This window comes from Egretta garzetta, unplaced genomic scaffold (assembly GCF_000687185.1).
Source record: "Egretta garzetta isolate BGI_Z169 unplaced genomic scaffold, ASM68718v1 scaffold553, whole genome shotgun sequence".
Classification (NCBI taxonomy): domain Eukaryota; kingdom Metazoa; phylum Chordata; class Aves; order Pelecaniformes; family Ardeidae; genus Egretta; species Egretta garzetta.
In genome coordinates this window covers 1,340,175-1,351,163 of record NW_009259328.1, presented here as the reverse complement: position 1 = coordinate 1,351,163, position 10,989 = coordinate 1,340,175, and the positions used below count along the sequence as shown (strand labels likewise).

The 10,989-nt window shown below is 38.4% G+C and overlaps 1 protein-coding gene across 3 annotated transcripts in view; it reads right to left on the bottom strand.

Annotated features, from left to right (window-relative positions):
* RAF1 (Raf-1 proto-oncogene, serine/threonine kinase) overlaps window positions 1-10,989 on the bottom strand; it is a 50,185-nt gene that overhangs the window by 38,294 nt on the left and 902 nt on the right. The gene's annotated exons all lie outside the window — the stretch shown is intronic.

Sequence of the window (10,989 nt, the reverse complement as noted above, 5' to 3'; positions counted from 1 at the left end):
GAGGGAGGCGATTCTGCCCCTCTGCTCTGCTCTGGTGAGACCTCACCTGGAGCACTGTGTCCAGCTCTGGGGTCCTCAGCACAAGGACATGGAACTGTGGAGTGGGGCCAGATGAGGGCTACAAAAATGATCTGAGGACTGGAGCACATCTGCTATGAGGACAGGCTGAGGGAGTTGGGCTTGCTCAGCCTGGAGAAGAGAAGGCTGCGGGGAGACCTGATTGCGGCCTTGCAATACCTAAAGGGGGCCTATACGAAAGATGGGGAAAATCTTTCTAGTAGGGCCAGCAGTAACAAGACAAGGGGTAATGGTTTTAAACTAAACCAGGGTAGGTTTAGACTAGATATAAGGAAGAAGTTCTTTACAATGAGGGTGGTGAAACACTGGAACAGGTTGCCCAGAGAGGTAGTGGAGGCCCCATCCCTGGAAACATTCAAGGCCAGGTTGGATGGGGCTCTGAGCAGCCTGATCTAGTTAGCGGTGTCCCTGCTCCTGCGGGGGGGTTGGACTAGATGACCTCTAGGGGTCCCTTCCAACCCCAAACATTCTATGATTCTATGAAAAGAAAAACCAACCATTAGTTGTAAGATAATGTCACAGACATGATTTACATTAGGTCTGGATTATTTGTATCAGATCTGTAGTTGTGTGGAAAGTCAAATGCTATTTGGAGAAAACAGACAAATATCAAGATCTGAAGTTCCAAACTGAGGAAGGGCTTTCCTCCTGCAAAGTAAATATCCATGCAGACTGACCAAAGTAGGAGCTTAAGTTAAACATACACTTCTGGTAAAGCAAACACTGAAACAATTGTAGGCATCATACCAATTTTGTGGAATTTCTCATTAAAAAAAAAAAAAAAAAGGCAAATTTTAGTAGCAGCGAAGGAATACAAGCAGAGAGCTCCATTGTGGTAAGCCTCTCTTCCCCCAGGAAAGACCCAGGACCTCAGAAGAAAGAATGGGGCAGGGTAAGGAAGAAGGGAAAGATAACCAGAGAAAGCTATTTATACCCGTAGTTTTCCTTTAAGCAAGTGAAGTCCTGTCCTATGACAAAAAGATGTAGTATATCATCTATGGAAGGTAACACAAAACCAGAAGATATTAACCATTCTACAAACTTATACACAGGCACAACATAGCAAATCAATAAAAGGAAATTTTGTGAATTAAATCAATAGTAGAGTTAACCTATCACCTTCTACTGTTCGAGTTTTCAGGGCCTTCTAGCCTTTCATTATTTTGCGCAACATTTCAGTGTAATGAGAAGCACTACGTAAAGCCAGACTGCATGACAACCAAATGCTATCCCAGCTCAACATAACCTCATTCTTATTCAAGAACATCATAAAAGTCTGTTATAGCTAAACTCACTCAAGTAAAAATTAACTTCAAGTTGAAGACTTTCTTCTCAGACATCAGTTCTTTATTTACACACAGAAATAACTTGCTGACTCACAAATGTTATGACAAATCTTGGCTCCAAAACAACAAAAAAAAGTACTAAGAAGCTAAGCCTCTGAAGGCTATCTGTAGCTTGCGTATAAGCATTAACTCTAACAGCAAGAATTCCTAGGGAAGCTGAAGAGGTCTTGATTAAAAGATGGGAAGCTCAAATTAGTTAAAGAAAGAAGTGCAAGTCATATATACAAAAAGATTCACTAGATAGTAAATGGTAAAATGCCTTCTTACCCAAAGTTCCCATCCTAATTCACAATTCCTAAAACAATCCCACACAGAGATGATTAGAGAAGGCCAAGATGCAACACAGTCAGTCACTGAGGCTGGAAGCAACCTCTTAAGATCACTTAGTTCAAACCCCTGCTCAAGCTATAGCAGGCTGCCCAGGACCACATCAGCTGGGTTTTGAGCATCTCCACAAATAACACACTCCACAGCCTCTCTGTGCAACCTGTTCCAGTGTTTGAGCACCCTTGCAGTAAAAAAAAGTGTTTTCTCATGTTCAGATGGAGATTCATGTGTTTTAATTTGTGCTCATTGCCCCTTGTGCTGCCACTGAGCACTAGTGAGAAGTCTGGTGTCCTCTTCATTTCCTCCCATCAGTGTATTGATACACATTGGTAAGATCCCCTGCAAAGCTTTCTCTTCTCCAGGCTGAACAATCCCAGCTTCCTCAAGTCTTCCTTTATATGAACTACAAGAAAGTACACGTAAAATAATTCAAGAAGAGATCTCATATTGCTAGCTCACTTTTGGTTATCCTCTCTCCTGGATAGGGTGGGGCTGGGGGGGAGGGGAAGCTGCAATGATTTTACTTAAGACAGCAAACTCCCAAAGACCTGAAAAATGCTTTGGGATCTCCACCTTGAGCCACTTAGTAATTGTAAAACTAAAACCTACTTACAGTCTGAACTGTACATTTACCCTGCCTGCATACCTCTCTACAGCAAACATTTAGGAATGTGACATACAAAATACTGTGAATATGGTTTCCATCGTGGAAAAAGATAAGCAGGGAGACTGGGGAGAAGGGAGGAAGGAATGCTGTCTTTCACACACCAGAGGAAAAGTTGAGATCTTTAGTTCTAACAGAAGACAACCAGTCAGCAATAACGACATATTTAGGAAATAATCCACGCTGAATCAAGGTGGAGGAGGTGTTGTTTGTTTATTTTTAACATTTCTGAGGAAGAAGGTGTGGAAAGTGATATAAGCAGAAACTACATGGGGGCCAGAAGCAGAGAAAAACAGGAAAGATCAAAACCACTGTAAGAACCATAAGAATAAGTAGAGGACCAGAGAAAGACATCCTTATAGGAACCAATATTGGCATGTGGGTGTAAGGGGGAAGAGGGTTTTTTGATTTTTTAAAAGTAGCTAGGTTGACAAGGATACAGTTATGATCCTCACATTTAGCTAAGAGGTCAAGAGATTTGTGAAGACTGATTCCTGAGAAAAGTAAGAGCTAAAAACTGAGCTGAAAAGAGTCTGGGACAAACTTTGAAAAAAATTAATCCAGTCAGTATGATGGATAATGTTAGATAAAATAGAGAGAAAAGTGATGGGGAGGGGAAAAGGTTTCATAGACTGAAAACCTAAAGCATTTTTATTGTAAAATCACCCAGAAGAAAAAGGAATCTCATAGACAAATCAAAGAAGAGAAGGCATCACAAGGGTGATGGGTTAAAGAAGCAGGTACAATATTTCTACCTGCAACCAAAGTAATAGCTGTGAGGGAGTAAAAATCAAGTATTTTTCTTGATAGATGAGAGATACATGAAAAACAAAAATCAGTAAGAACATTTGTTAACAGAACTGGCAACAAGGAGGGTTTCACAAGCAAGCTGAGAAAAATACCAGCTGTTATTGCAGATGTGAGAGTTAATTAAACCTGAGAAGTAGAATTGTTCACCTAAGACAATGGCAAAGCCAAGGGAGAAGAAAACGACTCTATACTGGAGGAAGTTTGCCTACTTGCAGGATTTCCACCTGCAACACTCCACAGTGCAAGAGAAGGAGCAAGGGAAGCAGGTGTTGTGTAAGGGGAATGCTGAACTAACACAAGTTGACCACTGCTTATACTTCAGCATCAAACCACTGCTTCTAAGAAATTAGAAATGCTGGTGCAAATATACACCTAATTGCACAAATAGCCAGAACAAGAGTTTGAAACAGTTTTAAAATGATAGGTTTGTGGTTCAGTGTTGTCAAGTCACTTTCAAACTAGATGCTGGCGGTTTTAGAAAAATACACCTGGACAATACTGTATTTAAGATCAGATAATCAGAAATGTTAGACGTTTCAGCACCGTGATTCAGATGGTCATACATCTGCATATGTGATATCCTACACGTGATTCTTCTGCAACTGCACCCCAGTGTTACACTGGTATGGCATTCTTGCTGTTTCCTCCAGTTTCCACTACAATCAGTTTGGCAGATACAGCACTCTCCCACTGGCAGTGCTGAAAATCTATTCCCAGAAAAAAGACTAAATTGGAACCACCGACTTAAAATTTAATCAAAACCAGATAGGCTTTTTAGAAGTTAGGACAAAACCCTACTACTACACTTATTCTTGGGCTACACTGTTAATTCCCTGTCTTTAAAAATTGCATTGCCTATTTAAAGTCTCCACATGAGAAACTCAGAAAGACAAAACACTTAATATACAAAGGAAACCAAAATTAAAAGACCCCCTCTGCCAGACATAAAACATGCAAACAAAAGTGAAGGAGTATCTTACAGTTACAGTGGCAGCATTATTTGTGGTGACAGAAGAAAAAATTTTAGCCTCAACCTGCCTGATAATTTTAGCAAACATTTCTTTCAGAGCATACAGCACTTCTGTAAAACAAAATAATTTCAGGTACTGTTCTGTAGTTTAACACCACAATTGCAGATCTTATTGGAATAGGTAAAAATAGCACTAGTGAACATGCCAAAGGAGAGTCTTTCCACTATATGGCTGGTGCTTAGATTGCAGCATCAGCTGGCTCTCTTTTTATAACCTCTTGATTGCCAGTGAACAAGTTACATAGTCAAAAGTTTTGAGAAATCTAAAAGTAAGCTCTGGAACTCACTTTCAGCTGAAATCAATCCACTGTATCACACTGACACAAACACTTTGTTTCAGCACGCTATTATCGCCTGTGTAAGCTTTATACTTGCTTCTAAAGCATTTAACGCAGATGAATGATGTAATTCAGAATATGGTTCATTTTTTTGTTAAATGTCAGCATAAAATTAGAGCCTTGCACACTTTGTTGTTTCTTTTGGCTGAAGCATGCTCTGCAAGCTACTTAACTTACTACATACTCTAGCAGCCGCACATGTGCCATCCTCCATGAGCCCATTTTGACCAGCTTTTGCAGACGCACCCCCTCAACGCCACTCACCCTGGAACAACCATTCCCTAGCACCTGAACTCTAGATGGGTTTTTTTCCATTTTTCCCACATAAAGATAACCATCACAATATGAACATTTAAAACTGCTAGACCAGCAATCAAACAGAGACAGAAATGCTGTTTTGCTGGAAGAAATTCATGCTCCTTAGCCAGCAGCTTGACTTACAGATGACTGAAATTGCTTAGCTTTCTAATTAGGTACAAGGGAAACCAGTATCCTCCTATCTTCAACACCACAAACAGGTTTCTGCCTGCTCATGCCTACAGATTGGTATTGATTGGACACGGCTTTCAAAAGTTATTGGAGAGGGAGATAGGGAGGGAAAAGAAAGCCATAAAAAAGCAGGATGTCACTTAGCTTGCACAGTTACCATTACATTTTTTCCCTCAGTCTAAGAAAAACTGAATGATCATCAACATATTTAACTCTCCTTAAGTTTGAAAGTGCTGCCGTAATCAAAAATATGTTTCTTATTTGCACACGGAGGCCCCAGGACTGTGTGTCTATATGAAGAAAGGTACACAGGTCTCACACAAAATCAAAAGCAGACAGAGTTTAGACACATTTGCCATGCTTAAAGCGTAAGTTTTATAATACAGTTTTTCCAAAAAACTCATGACAACAAAGATGTGCCCAAATAAAGAACTGACTAAAAAAACCGTATTTTAATGGGCTTATGAAATAGACTAGGCATGAAGGAATTCAAATTCTATCAGAAATTACTCAAAATAAGGAAAATATTTAGCTGGCATTAATCTTAGCATTAACAATTGCTAGGTGAATTCTGAGCTTCTGGAATTCTAGAAAAAGGTTTTATAGAATCTGAAGTTGAAGCATATCCTATGTGACATATATGATAAACTTTCAGTGAAGCAAAGTTTCTAAAATAAAGTTCAAAAAAAATCAAGTTATTGGTATATATCAAATACACCTTTTGAACTGGAAGCTAGAGAAGTAATTGCAGTCTCTTGTCTCCACATTAAGTGGAATTAACATCTACCTTGCTTTTTCTTCTACAAGAAATTTATAACAATATTTTCTGTGATAATCATTTGGGAATAACATAACTAGCATTTTTTTGAGTAGCAATAAATTAAGAATTTTTAAAAAGTGTTAAAATATTAACTAGTATTTTTTTCTTCCTAGTAAAATCGCCACCATTGAAGCTTCCGGTCTAATGGTCCTCCCTACATTTGCTCTATTACTTTGCAGGACTGTCCCCCTGCGTTCCTACATTTCTGTAACAATTCCATGCAAATTAAAGGGAGTACATGTATCTTCACCCGTTTCATTATGCTTCCTTCAGTTTCATCAAGAAACTCTTCTGTAAAATCTCACACATAGTTTCATCTACACAGGGAAAATGACAGAATAAAGCAAAAAGGATGATAATTTACTTGTTTGTCCAACAAGCAGTCACAGCAGGGGAGACACACTTCATCCTTCCACAAGTAAAGAGAGAGCAGTGCCTTTTGTGGTACGCCTATAGACCACTCCAGAAAATACTGGAAGCTTGACCAAACTTTGAGCAAACACCGTTAAATGATTGAGAATAGAACAAGAAGGTGGAATATGCAACAGCTAGCTCAAATTACTGATAGAGTTGACAGGGATGTATATTTGAAACAAACGACTAGCAAAATAAAATATGTTACAGAAAAATAAAAACAAAGATTAGTCATATATATTAAAATTTCTCAATACGTACCTAAGTTAGCCCTATGAAGGTACAAAGGCATTAAAGACATCTTTCTTCTGTTTGTGCACTACCTTGCACCTCCCTCTTGCTGGCCTCTCCTCCAGCTAGGTGTTCCTAAAACACGCATTTTCAAAATCCTAGCTTGTTCTACAGTGAAAAAAATGTGTGTTAACAGAAGACTACAATGGGGGCTCTGAGCCATTTTTTAAAGTCTAAACCTCTGAGCCAGCTCTAATTAATATGGTTAACCCCATGCCACACCCAGCTGCAGATTAGTGGAAGTAACCTCCCTCTAAATTGTGAACTAAAAATATACAAGATGTCTCAACTGCTCTTAACCGATACTACATATTTCAATTGGAATGCAAAATTAATTAACAACCTTTTGTCAGCTGTTTGTCAGAAACAAAATATTTTAGGGTCAAACCAATAGCAAGTATGCAACGTAAGCTGAAATCTGAAATGAAGCAATGTAATGCAGCAGTAGGAGAAAACAGGCAGCACTACCATAATCACCTCAACATCTGCAAAGAGCCACAACACAGCAAGTGAAATGACTCCACAGAGCAATGAAACTGAGCACAACATAAAAAGGGGCTTATATCAGAAGAGCTGGAGATACAGGTCCCATTTGCAGATTTTCAGATAGTGCAAAGAAAACAAGCCAGTCACTTCCACACTCACCACACGCACAGATTATTTGCAAGGCAACTCTAAAACTCTTTTGCTTGAAGTTAAAAAACCAATCAGCTTTGATGTAACTGTGCTACTGCTCTACTTCATTTATGCAAGCATGCAGGATATGTTTGGCACATGCGCAGGAGAAATGCAGAACACAGACACACCTGCAACTGCAAACAAATCCAATGACCTGCATTTGCCACCGCAGTGTTCTGCACGAATCCAGAGGTTTTCTATGTTAAAATCTCAGCTCTAAAAAGCTTGTCATTCCCCACAAGCAAGCAAAAACCTCGGGAAAATCTATAATTCAATCACACTGACTATGTCACTTAAAACCCTGAAAAAAGGATACTCACTTATGTAAAAATTCTATTTATTAATTATCAGTTATAATTCTTAGCTCTGAAGTCTACCAAGAAAATGCTTTACTCATTTACAAATGACTCAAGAACAGCGCTTTGTTTATCCTCATCTACTGTATGTATTGCAGCATTTCAATACACAAGATGACCATACTCCATTAAACTGTAAAAGGTCAGTACACACTGCTGCAATAAAATCAACTTTGTGTGAAACAGATGACATTTATAGTACAAACACAATATTCAAGTCACTAAAGGAATAAACGTGCGCCAGCTGCTTTTCAAAGCAAAATCATTGTTTACAAAAAAATAGTGTATGCAGCAAGAGCCAACAGAGCACTGAGAATTATTCACAAAACTTTGTCTAAAACAGACTTTCTTTTCAGAAATACTAGGAACATCACTAAATACATATCTGGATTACCCATGCAGAGTAAGTCGTATCTACTTCATGCTGTCTCAAAACTCATAGGCTAATGCATGCTCGTTGCTAAAACACCTTGTTAATTTGTCATAAAGCCAGCATTTTTACCTGATTTCCCAGTGTTATATCAACTCCTCTTTCAATTAATTTCTAGAGCTGACAAAATGTCTCCACCATCTTATTCAACACACAACAGATATATTTCATACCAGAAAATACTGAAGGTTTTTGCATAAGCAATTGCACAAAATCAATCAAAATCAGTACAGTAGATGTAAACATGTCTGCTCATTTACAAATTAAACTTAGGTGAAACTTACTGAAATCGTGCTTAAATTACCACACTTGAAATTTTAGTTAAATCACAAGTTTTGATCTTGCTTTGACTATTTTTGTTACTTCCCCAAATAAAGATAATTTTGACTTATGCAATTTGATGTTTTTACAAGAAATAGAACGCTGACTTCTATTTCTTTTCACACAGTTACACGGTCTTTAGATTTCTGCATTTTTAAGTGGCCCAGAAACTTATTTCTTACAAAACAACCATCCTTTTCAGTTATTCATTTGTATCAAGCTGAATTTCCATGGAAGTTTTGGAAATTCAACTGCACAAAAACACATTACCCTTGTTTCCAAGGCAACCGGTTTTACGTGATCATACAACCCAACCCAGCTGTCCTTCTGCCTCTCCTCCAGCAACTCGTGGACGTATTAGCTTATTCCAACTAAACAGTTAGGTAAAAGCATCAAGAATACGAAATTCTCACAGGCTATGGAAATAGGAAGCCAAAGTATGGAAAAATCCTTTGCTCTCCTGGCCTCTTTGTCAGCTGGGGCACCACAACACAAACCTTTGGTGTGCCAGCTGCAGCAGCACATCACCACGTGAGGAAACCAAACCAAGAAAAAACCCTCCTAGCCGGCAGGCCAAGGAGGTAGGCAAGCAACAGGAGAATAGAGGAAGAGGAGGAGGAGAAAAAAATCTGGGGGGTGTTTAAGTAAGGCAGTACCAAAGATGGGGAAGCAAGGGGTGCTAAGAGGTATTACGAAAGTGTGGCAAAGGAAATGACTGAAGGTGTCCCAGAAGAGAAAGACAGTATGTTTGCAGCAAAGGTGATCAGAGACCCAAATACAAATCTGCACTGCACTAGAGTTTGTTAGTTCATTTGCTCTCATAATGTTATTAGGAGTATACAAATAATTCAAACATTCTGTACCCATAACACAAAAGTGAATTTATCAGCACAACTTCTGCATTTGAATCTAACTGATTTTTAGACTTATACATAGTAATAGGATACAATACATAGTAATTCAAACTTAACAGCTTTCGGTTCCCATCTCTGACAAAAGTTTTAGAACCAACAGCTCCCATCATCTCAAATTTGTTGTCAAAACAGAAAACAAGGAAAACTTAGTTTTTCCTTAACTCCTGCTTTCCCAAAGTGAAAGACCCAAATAAATAAACTGGGGGGAGGAGGGGATTACATGTCCCAGAAGAAACTAGTGCTCATTTAGCATACCAAGAAGTGCTGACCAATGATTTCTATGGGTCATATTTGTGGTTTATAAAATATGAGTTATTTTAATAAGTTGTAGTAAGTTCAGGTCCTGAGACAGCAGTAACTTCATATGTAATTTGAATGGACTTTGTTGATGCTAAAGAATAAAAAATGGAAAATTTTATGTATACACCAAAAGGCATTCAACTGAAAAAAATAAAGTTTTAGATCTTCTTTGGAAAAAAATAATTATTTTCTCTGCTACTTCCAGATTCTCTTTCAAAGCAGGTTAGTCAGCAGTATTGCACAACAAGTTGTCCAGTCCTAAAGATATTAAGTATGGCAACAAACTGTATGAAAAACACATTCCAGATTTCTGAAAGTGCTACTGCTCCAACCCAAGTAAGCTAGTTCACATCTGATTTAATAATCTAAGATTAAATTGCTTACCGTATTAATCAGTCATCCATTTCACGAACATATATACAGATCCATGCCTTTTTTATGATTAATTGTAGCCTTAGGGTTTACCTACAGAAAATATTCATTAAAACAAACTAAATTAAAGCCACTTCCACTCTGAATGGGTGTCCACAGAACAGATTTAACTGAACTGCCTGAAATTAACTCTCACATCCACCAATTCGGTCTTTTCTTCTGCACCAAGACTGTAGACATATCCTAAAGGATAAGCATGTCCATTTAAATTACATCCTAGTTTTACCCAATGCAGTGATCCTTTAGGCTATATTTTGAGCTGAGTTTTTCAGAAGCATTAAAATAAAAGGCATTTTAAGAGTCTTTCATACAAAACTATTTTCAGATATTTTAAGTTAGCTTCAGTTTTTGCAGAATCTTAGTTTTACTCCATTACAGACCCTTCTGGTTTTGCATACATACAACAACCTACAATTGCATCTGGAATGCAATCTGTGCTGCAGCAATTCCACTACAACTGGTTTTGAGGTCTCATTGTCCCAGGTAAGGTCTCTGTATTTACGGATGTCACTTAAAGGCTAAGAAGGAAAAAAAAAATTCTACACAGATTATTGAGCCTGATGTAGGCAAGACGAACAATGGCCAAGAGACGTGCTGCTGTTAGCACGGGCAGCTTATTTGCATTTAGACTGTAGATAAGAGTCCAGAAACAGCGCAATCTTCAAGCCCCGGCTCTAGAGTAACACCATTTATACACAGCAAAGTTGTAGCAGTTTAGAAGAGATTGGGAAACCAAAGAATCTTACTCCAGCTTTCAAATGGCTTTTTTTAAACTGAATCTAAGTCGAAAAAAGAAAAAAATCAAGCGAGTAGTTCAAACCGAAGCATGCCTAAGCAGAATGCACTCAGTTATGCTAATGCATTTTCCGTTCTCGGTTCAGAAGATCAAGGTAATAGAAGATCAAGGTAATAGAAAGGTTCGGCAGCCCCCGCTGGAAGCACAGGAGGGAC